The sequence below is a fragment of the Marmota marmota genome, unplaced genomic scaffold (assembly GCF_001458135.2).
Source record: "Marmota marmota marmota unplaced genomic scaffold, marMar, whole genome shotgun sequence".
NCBI lineage: Eukaryota > Metazoa > Chordata > Mammalia > Rodentia > Sciuridae > Marmota > Marmota marmota.
In genome coordinates, this window is record NW_025999932.1 from 43,555,950 (window position 1) to 43,569,864 (window position 13,915).

General features: G+C 35.9%; 1 pseudogene; it reads left to right on the plus strand.

Moving 5' to 3' along the window:
- The first annotated feature begins 2,522 nt into the window (after window positions 1–2,522).
- On the plus strand, window positions 2,523–2,956 carry LOC107140869 (annotated as a pseudogene).
- Window positions 2,957–13,915: the final 10,959 nt, after the last annotated feature.

Genomic DNA, 13,915 nt, shown 5'->3' on the forward strand with positions numbered 1-13,915 from the left:
CTCCTCCTTATTATGTCTTTACTTTTTATCAGTTACTGTTTTCTAGGTGAGCTCACTTCATTATAATGATATATATATATATATATACTTAATCATTACATTAAGATATGAGAAGATCTTATGAGATAGTTTCCACTATTTTCCCCCTTTTAGGGAGAGGGAAGCAGATGCAGAAGAAAATTTTAAATAGTTTACCCAAGGTCATACTGCTAGGAAATGGTCCTAATAACACAAGGTAATAAATATTCTATGGGAAATGGAAAGTTCAGGATATTGAGTAAATATGAGAGACTCTTTATCTGATTCAAAGAACCTCGGCTGCCGTAACAAAACACCATAGACCAGGTGGCTTCAAGAACAAACATTCATTTTCTAACAGTTCTGGAGGTTGGAAAATCCAAAAACAATGTTCAGCCAGGTTGGGTTTCTGGCTTATTGACAGCTGCCTTTTTACTATATGCTGACACTGTGGGTCAGGGTGGGGTGAAGGAGAGTGAACACACACACACACACAGAATCAAGAGAGATACTCCTGGTGTCTCTTCTCAAAAAAAAGCACTAATGCCATCATAAGAATCCCACTTCATGAATTTATCTAACTCTGTCCAAAGACCCCACCACCAAAGACCATCACTTAAGGCTAGGACTATAACTTATGAGTTTGATGGACATAATTCAATCCATAACAACTGACTTTGTATGTTTTTTTGGCCAAGGATTACAGACTCAACTAAGTTCAGAAATAGTATTTAATAGCTACAAATGAAACTATTTTCAAAGCTTACACCTCTGCCAAATTCCAACATCATTATACCTAGATTTCTATGTGAACTTTGGGTTTTTAAGATCTTTAGGCTTTGTTTTCCTCATCTGAAATTTGGGGGAACACTTATATTGTTGCTGTACTTAGGCATATACAGATGTCTCTTGGTATTCACCAGGGGCATTGGGTCTAGGACCCCTAGCAGATACCAAAATCCATGGATGCTCAATTCCCTATATAAAAATGATGTATATCCTCTCATATACTTTAAATCATCTCTAGATTACTTATAATACCTAATGCAATGTAAATGCTATGTAAATATGCATCATACTATTTTGTTTAGGGAATAATAATACGAAGTAAAAAACTATATATCTTCAGTAAAGACAAACATTTTTTCAAATATTTCAATCTATTATTGGTTGACTGCTGATATCAAGTATAAACTATTTTATATGTGAATGGTGTATATTTCCATTTGTGAGCATGCATGTGCATGGTGAGGGGTATGTGTTGCATGCATTTGAGACAGGGCAGTAACATTTCCTGCCCCATATATATGTTAGTTATTTAATTTTAGTTTTTAGTTAACTTCTTTGTAAAGTAGATGTATGTTATCTTACTTGATCATCACAAGTCAGGTGTTTGTATTCCCATTTTGCTTGTATAGAAATTGAGCTCAAGCTTCTTTTCCAGGTCATACATTTAGTATGTGACAGGGCTGAGCTGAGGCACATGTTCAGACCTCTGAATCCTTGGTCTGTGTTTGTCCTTAGCCCCATGGTTGCCTGATGCTGGTGAGCCTTCTTTGGATACTTGAGCTCTGAAAGAGATATTCATTCTCTGTGGTACGCTCATCTGACATTTCATTTTGTTTCCTTGCTGACTGCACTCCATACCACAGTGGTGAGAGTTTCAGTGCATTTTGAGGTATTGATTTTCGGTCACCCCCATCCCAAATACCCTAGCTGCACCTGATTCTATTTGCCTCACTTCAGCTCAGAGAATGCAGCTCCTGGAGAGCTCCTGGTTTGTTCTTGCTCTGCTGCAGACTGGCAGCCACCAGATGTCAGGGCTTAGAAACCAGACAAGTTCAGACATATGGGCTGATTTCACTTATTTTTAAAATTAAAAGCAATTTTCTTTTTGTATATAGAAATACATATGTAGTTGTATCATTTTTTATAAATCCATACATTGTGTCTTGTTTTCATTTGCTTTTACCTATTCTTTCTCCATAAATATCAGCCTCTCTCTCCAGCTAGTCCACGTTTACTATGTACAGTGTGCCCTTCCAAATAATTCTCAGTGATCATAAAATCAATGCAAATGTACATGTTCGTGTGTGTGTAAAATTAAAATATATATGTGGTGTATTTTACAAAGTCAGGGTATTATTCTTAAGATGAGTTCATACTATAGTTATTTATATTTCATCTTGCTTGCTTTATTCACTCACCAAGACATTATAGATGTTTTCCCAGGTCAATCGATAGAACTCTATTTATTTATTTTTGCTTATAAAAGGGAAAATTTAAGATGCACACAAAGATGAAGAAAACAGTATGTGAATCCACATTGGCTATCACCAAGTCTCAACAATGGTTGACATTTTATCAATAGTATTTTATTCACTCACAAAGGCGCACAGTCCCAGTCCCACAGTCTGCTGTGTTCTGCTAGCTGCCCTGCCATCCCAGCTAGCCCAAAGTCGGTGTTGCGCCTCCCTTGCAAGTTTTCAACAGACTTCATCAAAATGCCATCTCAAATGGAACCTGCCATGGAAACTATGATGTTTACATTTCACAAATTTGTCAGAGATAAAGGCTCCTTAAACCAAGGAGGACCTGAGAGTACTCATGGAAAAGGAGTTCCCTGGATTTTTAGAAGAACAAAAAAAGATCCTCTGGCTGTGGACAAAATAATGGAGGACTTGGACCAGGGCAGAGATGGCAAAGTGGACTTCCAGAGCTTCTTTTCGCAGGCTTCACCATTGCATGCAATGACCACTTTGTAATACACAGGAAGCTGGAGGGAAAGAAGTAAAAGATCCAGCAATTACTCCCTAAAGAGTTCTCCCAAAGGGTTGCTTAATGAATCTGTCCCACACCTTCCCCTTGTGTAAAGATTTCATGAAAGGATCAGGACCCTTAGAAAATGTGCAAATAACAACCAACTCCCATTGGGCAAGCAAAGAAAGTTAAAGATTTTGATTTTTATATTGGTTGCATTCTCTTGCTTTTAATAAATAAAATCTTTTTTTTTTCTTGTAGTTTTGAAAACAAAAATGATATTACATCTATTCCCACCCAGCCTTTTAAATTTTTCAGGTAGTTTTGCTGGGATACTTAAAAGCAAATTCCAGACTTTATGTTTTTTTGACCCATCACACTTCATGTCACTAACAAGTATGTATCACAAACAGGGATTTTTAAAAACATAAAATTATGCCATTATACCATTCTCACATAGTTCACTATTCTTCAAATAGTTCTTTGAAACCATCCAATACCAAGTCATGTTCAAATCTCCCTGATTTCCTCAGAAATGTCTTTTTTTTTTTAAAAAAAAAAATTTTAGTTGTGATGGACTGTATTTATTTATATGTGGTGTTGAGAATCAAACCCAGTGCCTCACACATGCCAGGCAAGCACTCTTCCACTGAGCTATAACCCCTGACCCAGAAATATCTTTTTATAGTTGGTTTGTTTAAAGATTCAAATGCCAAACATTTCATTTGCCTAATATAAGTTCTAATTATCTTTGAAATTTATAAAAGTTTTTACTCCCTCTCTTTGTTTAATACTTTTATTTGTTGAAGAAGTCAAATCATTTTCCTTCTAGAATTCCCCCCATCTTCAAGATTTGGCTTATAATATCCTCATGGTGTCATTTAATACATTCTTCTATTCTGTGCTTCTTTTAAATGATTTGTTGACTATAGAGGATTGACTAGATTCAGGTACAGTTCTTTTAACTAGAATACTTAACAGCTGATGCTGGGCACTTCCTGCTGTATCACACTTAACATCTGATGTTGGGCACTTCCTGCTGTATCACACTAGAACATTAAAGTGTTGGCCAGACCACTTTCAGTGATGCTGATATTGGTCTCTGAGTCAGGTGTGGTTAGCTTCATCTCACCAGTATAAGCTCCCCATCCACCTTGACCTGCTGGTTGTACTATTCAGTTATGAACATTACCTACACATGTTATTTCACTCAGAATTGAAAAATGATTTTTCTAAACCTATTAATCTTTCTACATTTCTTAGATGATATGCTTCTATGAAGAATTCTCCCTGTTCAATCGCTGGTAATCAAAAGAGAAGTTTGTGTAGGAAAGGCAGAATGAAGGATTGATTCCTTTTACTTGTCAATTTTTTTGAATAGTGAGTGAGTGCTTTGGCAACCTCCAGTGGTGATCAATAACATTTTTTTGCACTGTTAAATTTTTTAAAATATATTTTCGATGTCTTTTAGTTTATTGAAGCTATTATTCTATTTGGTGCTCAAGTAGTCCTATCCTCAGCCCATAGAAACCTCTTAGAATTGTTTCTTCCATCTTATTTGACAAGACTCTGATAGTTTGTTATGGTTTCCCTACTTTCTGGCACAATAAGGTACCCTAGAATACACAGTGCACTTTCTACACTAGACATGGATTGAGTTACTTCTCCAAGGAGAACTGGTTCCATTTAGTGGAAAATGGTATTTAGAGAACAATAATCTTTTTTTTGGTAATATTTATTTATTTATTTTTGCATTACAAGTCTTAATACACCATTATACCATAATTTATCATTTCTCTGATTATATATAAGGTATGTTGACACCAAATTCACATCTTTATACATGTATTTTGTATAGTGATGAGGGTCTCCTTTCACCATCCATGCTATTCCCCTTCTCCCTCCCTTTCCCTCCCACCTCTATTCCCTATCTAGAAGTAATCTTCTTCCCTTGCTCTCCCTCCCCACCCCATTTTGAGTCATAATAATGTTGGTTCTAGAACTTATTATATTTTAATGGCTTTATTGTACCCCAGTATACCATGAGCTATTGAACCATCCCCATTGCTTGTATTCAATTTGCCTCTAGTTCTTTCTAGATCCTGTCTTTCAATTGCAAAGTCACATAGAAGGTTCAAACTTATATGACTTGTACTTATTGTCCAAGAAGCTTGCTGTGGCTCTTAACATGTGGATATTTGAAATTCTCAATAAAGATTCTGATAACCAAACAGTTCTTGAGCAACACATGAAGATTTCAGGAAAATAATTGTTCGCTGGGTAGAGAATTTCTCCTTTGCTTCTTGGAGCTTAGCTTTAATAAGATGAGAGCTGATGCCCTCCCCTCCTTTCCTGTCTTGGTTGGAGAAGAGTTTTCTTTCTTTTCCTTGGGGATTATAGTAGAAACATATTTTCTGTTTCCTGTTTCAAACTGTGCTTCTGGCACAGGAAGCATGCTAGCTCTCCAAGTCATACAGCAGCTTGGACCTCTCATAAGCTCCATACAACTTTGGATGGAAGTGCAGCTGTGTGCCATGTTGGCAGTACATTTTATTCTCACAGAGGGCATTCTGGCCTACTTGATTCTATATTTTATTTCTTTGCCAATCATCGGACAGTGTGCAATGGAAGAAACAAAATTTATTGAGAGCTTTCAGTTCTGTAAATAGCAATAACAATTCCTGGCTGGTTACAAAGTTCCCCAGATGCATCCTGCTATATAAACCTGATTTTTCTAGTTCATTGTAAATTCACAGCACTATCCTAACTCTGCCAACTGTCCCTCTTTTTGGTTTCCACATAAAAAAGAAAGCTCCTGCTAACACTTTTAATAATGCTTGTAGACTTGAAGAAAAAAAAAACTTTTGTTGGAGTATAATATACATTACAGAAAAGTACACATAAATATACAGCTTGATGAATTTCCACAAACTGAACACATTCATATGACTTGTACTTATGTCAATAAATAGCACATTATAATTTTTTAAAAATTTTAGCCATTTTTAATATCTGAAAACACAGCATTATATTGGCCATTTTGGTAGAGAAGTGAAAGAGCTGGTAAATTGACAGGCATGGTGATTTCTTTTATTAACTTCTAAACTTCAGTTTTAATTATAACATAAAAGAAATAAAAAAATGAATTTTAAGATATACTCCAAAATACATGCCCTATTTTTATCTCTCTTTTCTTTAATATATATATTTTTAGTTGTAGTTGAGCACAATACCTTTATTTTATTTATTTATTTTTATGTGGTGCTGAGGATCAAACCCAGTGCCTCACACGTGCTAAGCAAGTGCTCTACCACCAAGCTGTTACTCCAGCCCACCCCAAAGTCTCTTTATGCTCCTTTATGTAAGTATCTGCCCTTCTGATCCTTAAAAGTACAGAATAATTTTGTCTGGTTTTGTACTGAAATAAATGGAAGTATATACTATGTACTCTTTTGAATGTGGATTAACTCAATATTTGTGATGTTTAGCCACATGAATATGTGTTTATATATGGATTATTCATTCTAATTGTTGTATAATATTCTATCATGTTTCCTCACCATGATATATTTATCCATTCTACATTGAATATTTCCAACATTCTGTTGAATATTTTCCAGCTTGTGTCTATTACAAATAATGCTGCTATTGATATTCTAGTGCTTGTCTTTGCTGAACATGTATATGCATTTCTATTGGGCATATACCAAACTGGGGAATTTATGGTTATAGTGAATGTAACATATCCTGCTTTATTAGATAACACCAACATTTTTCTAAAGTGGTTGTACCAAATCAAATTCTCTCCAGCAGTGTGTGTATTTGGATGAAACACATCCTCAGTAACTATTGAGATTTTTCCATCTTTTTCAGGTAAATTTATATACTTTTGAGTTGAAAAGGACTTCCAGAATATAGAATACTTGCTAATATCAGCCTTTAAGGTCTGTCTGAAGTGTAATAATACATAGGGGTAAACTAAGTTGGACCTCTGATAACATCCTAATTTATTCAACCAATGATAGGAAATAAATCAAATGAACATCAAGGAGAAAACTAGGGGTTTAGTGTCTTCAGAGTAGTCAAATATTTACTGTTGATGCTTATTATTGCATAAATTTTATGACAAAATAAAACAAAAATGTCATTCCCAATTCTATTACTGTAATGCACTAATAATTTTTAGACTCCTCATCTACAAACATATCTGAATTGTATATGGCTGCAATCATAGTATAGACATAATTTTATAGTGTGCTTTTTTGAATTAAATATTATATGTCAAACACTCTCATGCCATTTAAATATTTCAACATTTTATATCTAGGTTACTTCTAATGTTTTATTATTCTACAAATCTCTGTAGAAAATATCTTTACCAGCTTACTTTTTCTTTTCTATTTTTTTAAAATTAATCCTTTAGGCAAAATTCCTAACAGTGGGATTACTGAGTAGAAAATTGTCGATTTTTTTGGCTCTTGATTTATCATACATCTTTCTTTCCAAAAAGCTTTCCACAAGTTGTACCAGAGGAACTTGACCTTCTTAGAAACCATAAGGACTTACAGCAACAAATACTTTAATAGGTTCATAAAAAAACTAAAATACATGGCAGATTGCAGAAGCAAATTCCTGGCATTTGAAAGATTTATTGCTCAGTTTTATTTGTAATAGACAAATCATGAAACGACCCCAATTTCTACCAGCAGGTAAATAGATAAACAAATCATTATATATCCATAAAATGGAATATTATGTAGCATTTAGAAGGAATTATTGATACACATATGACCACATGGATGAATTGTGAAATAATTATACTGAGTGAAAGATAACAGAGAAAAAAGGGTGCATACTGTATGATTCCATTATATGAAACTTTATAAAATGCAAATGAATCTCAATGACAGAAAGCAGATCAGTGGTTGCCAGGCACATGGGGTGCCGGAACAGAAAAACCAGAAGGAAGGTTTACCAAGAAGCACATGGAAACCTTTGGGATTTATGGTTATATTTATATTCTTGATTGTGGTGATGATTTTATGGGTATATACATATGTCACAACTTACCATATTGTACACTGTGAATATGTGTAGTTTATTGCATATTGATTATACTTCAAGTTGTTTTAAAATAAAATTTCTTACTCAATATTTCTAACTTTTTGAAGAGCAAAAGAAAATAAGGAGCAGAAATGACCCTTAATCCATTACTATTATGTAATATAGTGGCTTTAAGGAATACAATTAAACTTATTGTACTACATAATTATGATGACAGCAATTCCTGCCTCTCATTTTGGGTACCCAAAAAAGATATGTTCAAGTCCTAATTCAGAAACCTATGACTGTGGTCTTTTTGAGGAATAAGTACTTCGCTGTCTTTTGGATTGGGAGGTCCTAAACTCAATGACTCGTGTCTTAGAAGAAGAGGAGAGGGTGCATAGACAAACACAGAAAAAAAAAATGCTGTATGTGGAAGGAGGCAGAGGATAGAGAGAAGCTGCTCAAGTCAAAGAACACCAAGAGTTTCTGGGAGCCACCAGCATCAAGGAAGAAGGTTCCTGAGAACCTTCAGAGGTTCCATGGCTCTACTGATTTTGGACTTCCAGCATCTAGAACTGTGAAAGAATAAATTTCTGTTGTAAGCCACAGAAGTGGTTATTTGTTATAGTTTCCCTTAATACACACAGCAATGTGCTTTTACTAGTTAGCACATTTATTTATTTTATAAATAAAGTTGTGGGGAAAATACAAGGTGTGTGTGATTTTTAAGTTCTAGGATGAAATTTTGTATTTGAAACAGTACATCCCCCTTTGTTCTCTCCTTGCTTCAAGGTCTGATGTTTTGAAGCTGAGTGTCCATTCATATTTTTATATTATAGAGTAACACAGTGGTTCTCAGAGCATTGTCTGTGCACCCTGAGGACCTCCCAGAGGGAATCTGGGGTCAAATATGTTCTCATTTGGCTATTTGCACTGCATTGGCATTTGCAGTGACAATGAAAATGCCAGGGAGGTCAAACTGCTGGCACCTTAGGACAAATCAAGGCAAAACCGCACTAGTAGACATTTGCACTAGTAAAAAATTTGCACTAGTAGACATTTTAGTCTTCATCTCCATGCACTGGCAGAAAACAAAGAGTAAAGGTGTTTGACTTAAGAATGACCTCGATGAAGCAGCAAAATGATTAATTTGATACAATCTTGATCTTTGAATACACATCTTTTTAATATTCTGTGTGAGGTTATGGGGAGTACAAATAAAGCCCTTCTGTTGTATGCAAAGACACAAAAAAATAGTGCTTGTGTGACTGAGTTCTGAGCTGAGCTGTCAGCTTTTCTCATGCACACCATTTTTATTTGACAGATAAACTAATTATTCATATTTTTCAGACTTGGGTACTTGGCACATAGGTCCTGCCAGGCTCAGAAATTCTCCTTTGGAGGAAACCATCCCAGAGACTTTTTGTTTTTCTTTTTCTGAGAATGGCATTTCCTGTAAAAGTTTAAACACAGGGAAGACCCAGGGAATCACAAGGATTTGTCTAAGGACACATAGCTCAGAATAGTAGAGGTAGGTTTGGACACCAGGCAGCCATACTTTAGCCCACTACCCCTCCCATCTACTGCATGAGACAGGTGGCTTTTCATATTTCATGCATCCCCTCCTTGAGAGAGAGTCAATGCTGCAAAAGAAATGCCAGGTGGAAAATCCGACAAGTCAGATATTACACAGCCACTTAATTTTTATTTTGTAATTTTCACAATCTGAGCAACCAAGTAGAATACATAAAAAAAGACACTAAAACATGGTGTAATAAAATTCATTTGACCAGAAATCTCGACATCCATGTTTTTGACTCCAGCTCAGCTTTGTTTCATTTTAATGTCAACTGATTTTTGGGGTCCAGCACTCACTTTGACAAAAGCTGCGTGGAGTTGCAAATTGAGACATGGTGCATGGCTTCTATGATTAAGGACTTCAGACTCTATCCAACAGAAGGCCTTGAAGGCAGAAAGAAAGGCCAAGGGAAAAACATCTCAGCATTGCTATGTACAGATGAATGCCTGAAATAAATATTAACTGTTATTTCTGCAAACTTTCCTACTGTTTTATATACTTCATTTCCCCCATTTGTGAGTCTGCAATGTATTCTGGCAACATTACGGGTTTTCTGCTCATGATGAGTCTTCTCAGCGTGGGCTGGGTCAGTGTTTGTAGCTCAGCTGGCTGGTGCCAGAGTGGAGAGCTCCTCTGATTTGATTCCGCCCCAGGCACTGAAGGATTTTCAAGATTTTCCTCTTAATATTTGGCTTTACTTGATAATCCTAGAGCATGCTGGGAAATCTCAGCAAGAGGAAAAATTTAGTAACCACAGGGAGGCCTGCTCGGAGGGCTGTGGGTAAGTATGAAAGCTTATGAGTGTGACTGCTAATGACTCTTGAACGTTCTGCTTGTCACAGGTTTTCCTTCAACACAAAGTATGTAGGTTTATGAGGACAGGGGGCTTTTAGAAAACTCAGCCATCCTCAGAAACACAAATGCATGATTGAGTCATTTCCCAAGAGAAAAGCCACTATTCAAGAAGGTATGTGGAACCATATGGTTCAGCTTGCAATTTAGAATTTCAAAAACAGGAGTTGGCAAAGGGTTGCATGCAGTTTTTGCCTCACATTTTTATCGTCATTTTTCTTGCTGATTGGTTGAGTGCTGACCTTTCCCTTAGCATATGCAGGCTAGAAGACATGCTATCTACCTCAGATCAGTGTTGGAGAAAGTGCCTGATTCAGAAACAGGCTTTCTAGCTAAGACAGTGACTAAATTTCAAAATCTTGAAGGTTTTCTCTGTGCAAACCAACATCTTATTGCTTTCTTTTTGATTCTTCTCCCCCCCCCCCCCCGCCACTGTGTTTTTGTTTGTTTGTTTATATGTGGTCACTAAGACTCTCTGTCTTGGAGATGCTTAACAGATTTGGTCTGGGTGCCCAGGAGGAGGGACCGAGGATGGAGGCTTTGCATGACATGTTGCAGGAGGGCAGGTTTTGCTGGCTGGGTGACAGTGCTCTGAACATGCAGCAGATGTGTGAGAAAACTGACAGTGGCTGATCTTAGTATTGAAGGAATCAGCCAGATGTGGTATATGTGTAGCAATGACCCAGAGAAGTACAAGAAGACTAGTCTCATGACCCTGTACCAATACAGCCTTACCTATGATAGCTAGGATAACTCTGTGATCCCGTATATGCTGGAAATATCCCCAGTTTAATTTAACTGAATTCAGTTCACATTTATTGGATTTCTACTAAGAAAAATGCAAGAGGCTTGAGCATAATTAATTTTTGCGATTTAGGTTATCCTCACTTTAAATGGGAGGAAACTAAGAATTAGAGGGAGTAAGTGGCTTATCCAAGTTCATACAACTGGTTCTTCTTGCCACATATCTTCATTTTGATAAGAAGGACGACTTTCCTCTCTGTGACAAAAATAAAATCTCATTCCTCAGTTGGACAGTCTGTGAGTTTGGCTTGTTCTATTGATTTTTTTCATGGCAGAATATTAAGTGAGGCATGACAACATTCAATCAATTCCAGATCCATGGAAACTTTGAGAAAGGTATGTGTGTATGTACACACACTAGTATACACATGGGTAAATGTGTAAAACACAGTGATATTCTATGGTACCGATACTAAAATAGAAATAAAATGGTATGATAATTTTTCCAGGGTAGATGCTGGGACACCATGACACTCTCTTAAAAATCTCTACCTAGTGCTGGACTTCTCCTTAGACTCAGTAATGGGAAAAGCCCATTGCTGTTACCATTTGGAACTTCCAATGTCGATGTAACTTCTTGATTTGTTCATAGACAAGTGGGAATTACGTCCCATTTCTTCTATTATTCTAATTTAAGGCAGCTCAAGCCTCTGCCTTAACAAAATGACAAGGTCTTCACAATCTAAAATTCTCACGATGCTGTACAAATTGTTTTAGAGAATAACTATAGAAAGAATACATCCCCACTCACTTCATGAAGCTCATTGTGGCAGACCTGGTAGATTTGCTTGTTTGACTTCTGTGCCAACCTTATTCCTGTCTGCTATTCTGTGTACTGCATTTGCCAGGCATCCTTGCTCTGAAGGATTTGGATATGGTTTAGGTTCTATTAACCAGGTACAAGTTCTAGATGACCTGATGCAAGAGAAAAGTGGCTTCAGTGACTGATAGCTCTCCCAATTTCTAGATTGCAGATAACATGTTGTTTTGCTGAAGTTTTTTGCTGATTCTCTAAGGTGTGTCAGGGGAACTCAGAAAGAAAACACAAAATAATGTTAAGGAATTTGCTTGTATGACTGTTGGAGACTGGTAGCAAGTCCAGATTTATTTTGTTAAATACATGCCAACTATACATTTCCTTTTAATATTTTTTTATTTGTAGATGAACACAATACCTTTATTTTGTTTTTGTGTGGTGCTGAGAATCCAACCCAGTGCCTTCCACATGTGAGATGAACACTCTACCACGGAGCTACAACCCAGCCCACATGATGTAAATATTAACCATTTTCTTAAGCCAAAGTATATATACAAGCATAATTACCTGAATTATCAATAGCATGACCAAATTACTGTTGAAAAATACATCTAGTTATGATTTTTGCCACCCTTTTATAATATCTACTTGATGGCAGCTATCTGTATTTACTTATATAAAACAAAACAAAAACCGAAAAGCTTTTCCAATGTTTAATTTTTTTTAAAAATTAGTATTTAAAGCATTTATAATCTGGAGCCAGGACCAAGCCATACTCTTTCTAGGGAATATATATATTTTTGTAATACTTCCTTGTATGTTGGTCTTCTGTATTAGGAGCATAGTTGGACCATGTGTAAATGCCAATATTCACCTTGTTAACTTACAAAACCATAAATTTCATGTGGTTTATATAGTGAAGACTTCAATTCACAGAAAAGTGAAAATGTACATTCTTCTTTTCTGGGAGTTAAATTTGGTAGTCCAAATTTAAGAAAGACAAACTATCTGGACTTTAGCAAATTGATCTACAAGTTAGAAAGGTCACATTGCTGTTTTCATCATTGACTGTGGAACTTTGTTATTGCAGAAAAAAATATGATCATAGTTTAAAACCAGATCACTCAGGCCTGTCTATGTAGCCTGAAGTAATTGATTTGGTCACTCAGGCCTGTCTATGTAGCCTGAAGTAATTGATTTGGTAAGTGGCACTTTCTCTATCTCAATGATAGAGGACAGCTAGCCTCACTTTTTAATTGGGAAAGTTGGCAATATACATTTATGGTATTGCCACAGGTCATAAAACTTGCCTCCTAATGGCAGAGTATTCTTTGAAACTTATTGGGCACAACACTACTGTTTTTTTTTTTTTGTTTGTTGTTTGTTTTGTAGTTGGACATAATACTTTTATTTTAGCAGCTATTATGAATACAAACAACAATAAGTGTTGGTGAGGATTCAGGGAAAAAGGTACACTCATATACTGCTGGTGGGACTGCAAATTGGTACAGCCAATGTGGAAAGCAGTATGGAGATTTCTTGAAAGATTGGGAATGGAACTACCATTTGACCCAGCTATCCCTTTCCTCGGTCTGTACCCAAAGGACTTAAAAACAACATACTACAGGGACACAACTCCATCATTGTTTATAGCAGCACAATTCACAATAGCTAAACTGTGGAAGCCACCTAGATGCTCTGCAAATAGATGAATGGATAAAAAATGTGGCATATATGCACAATGGAATATTACTCAGTTTTAGAAGAGAATGAATCATGGCATTTGCAGGTAAATGGATGGAGTTAGAGAAGATAAAGCTAAGTGCAGTTAGCCACTATACATTTTCTATGCTTTTAATCTTTCATTATAATTATTAGCACATATTAATTGTACAAAATAATTGGTTCCTTTGTGACACTTTCATGTATGCATATAATGTATTTTGATCATATCCCCCTCCTTATTATTCGCTTAACATTATCATCTCCAATTTCTTCCATTTTCCTGTGAATCCTTTAATCCTTAAGTGGATTCTCATTTTAAATATTCCCTTTTAAAATTGTTTCAGTTGTGATTATTTTAAAAAACATGTAATTCA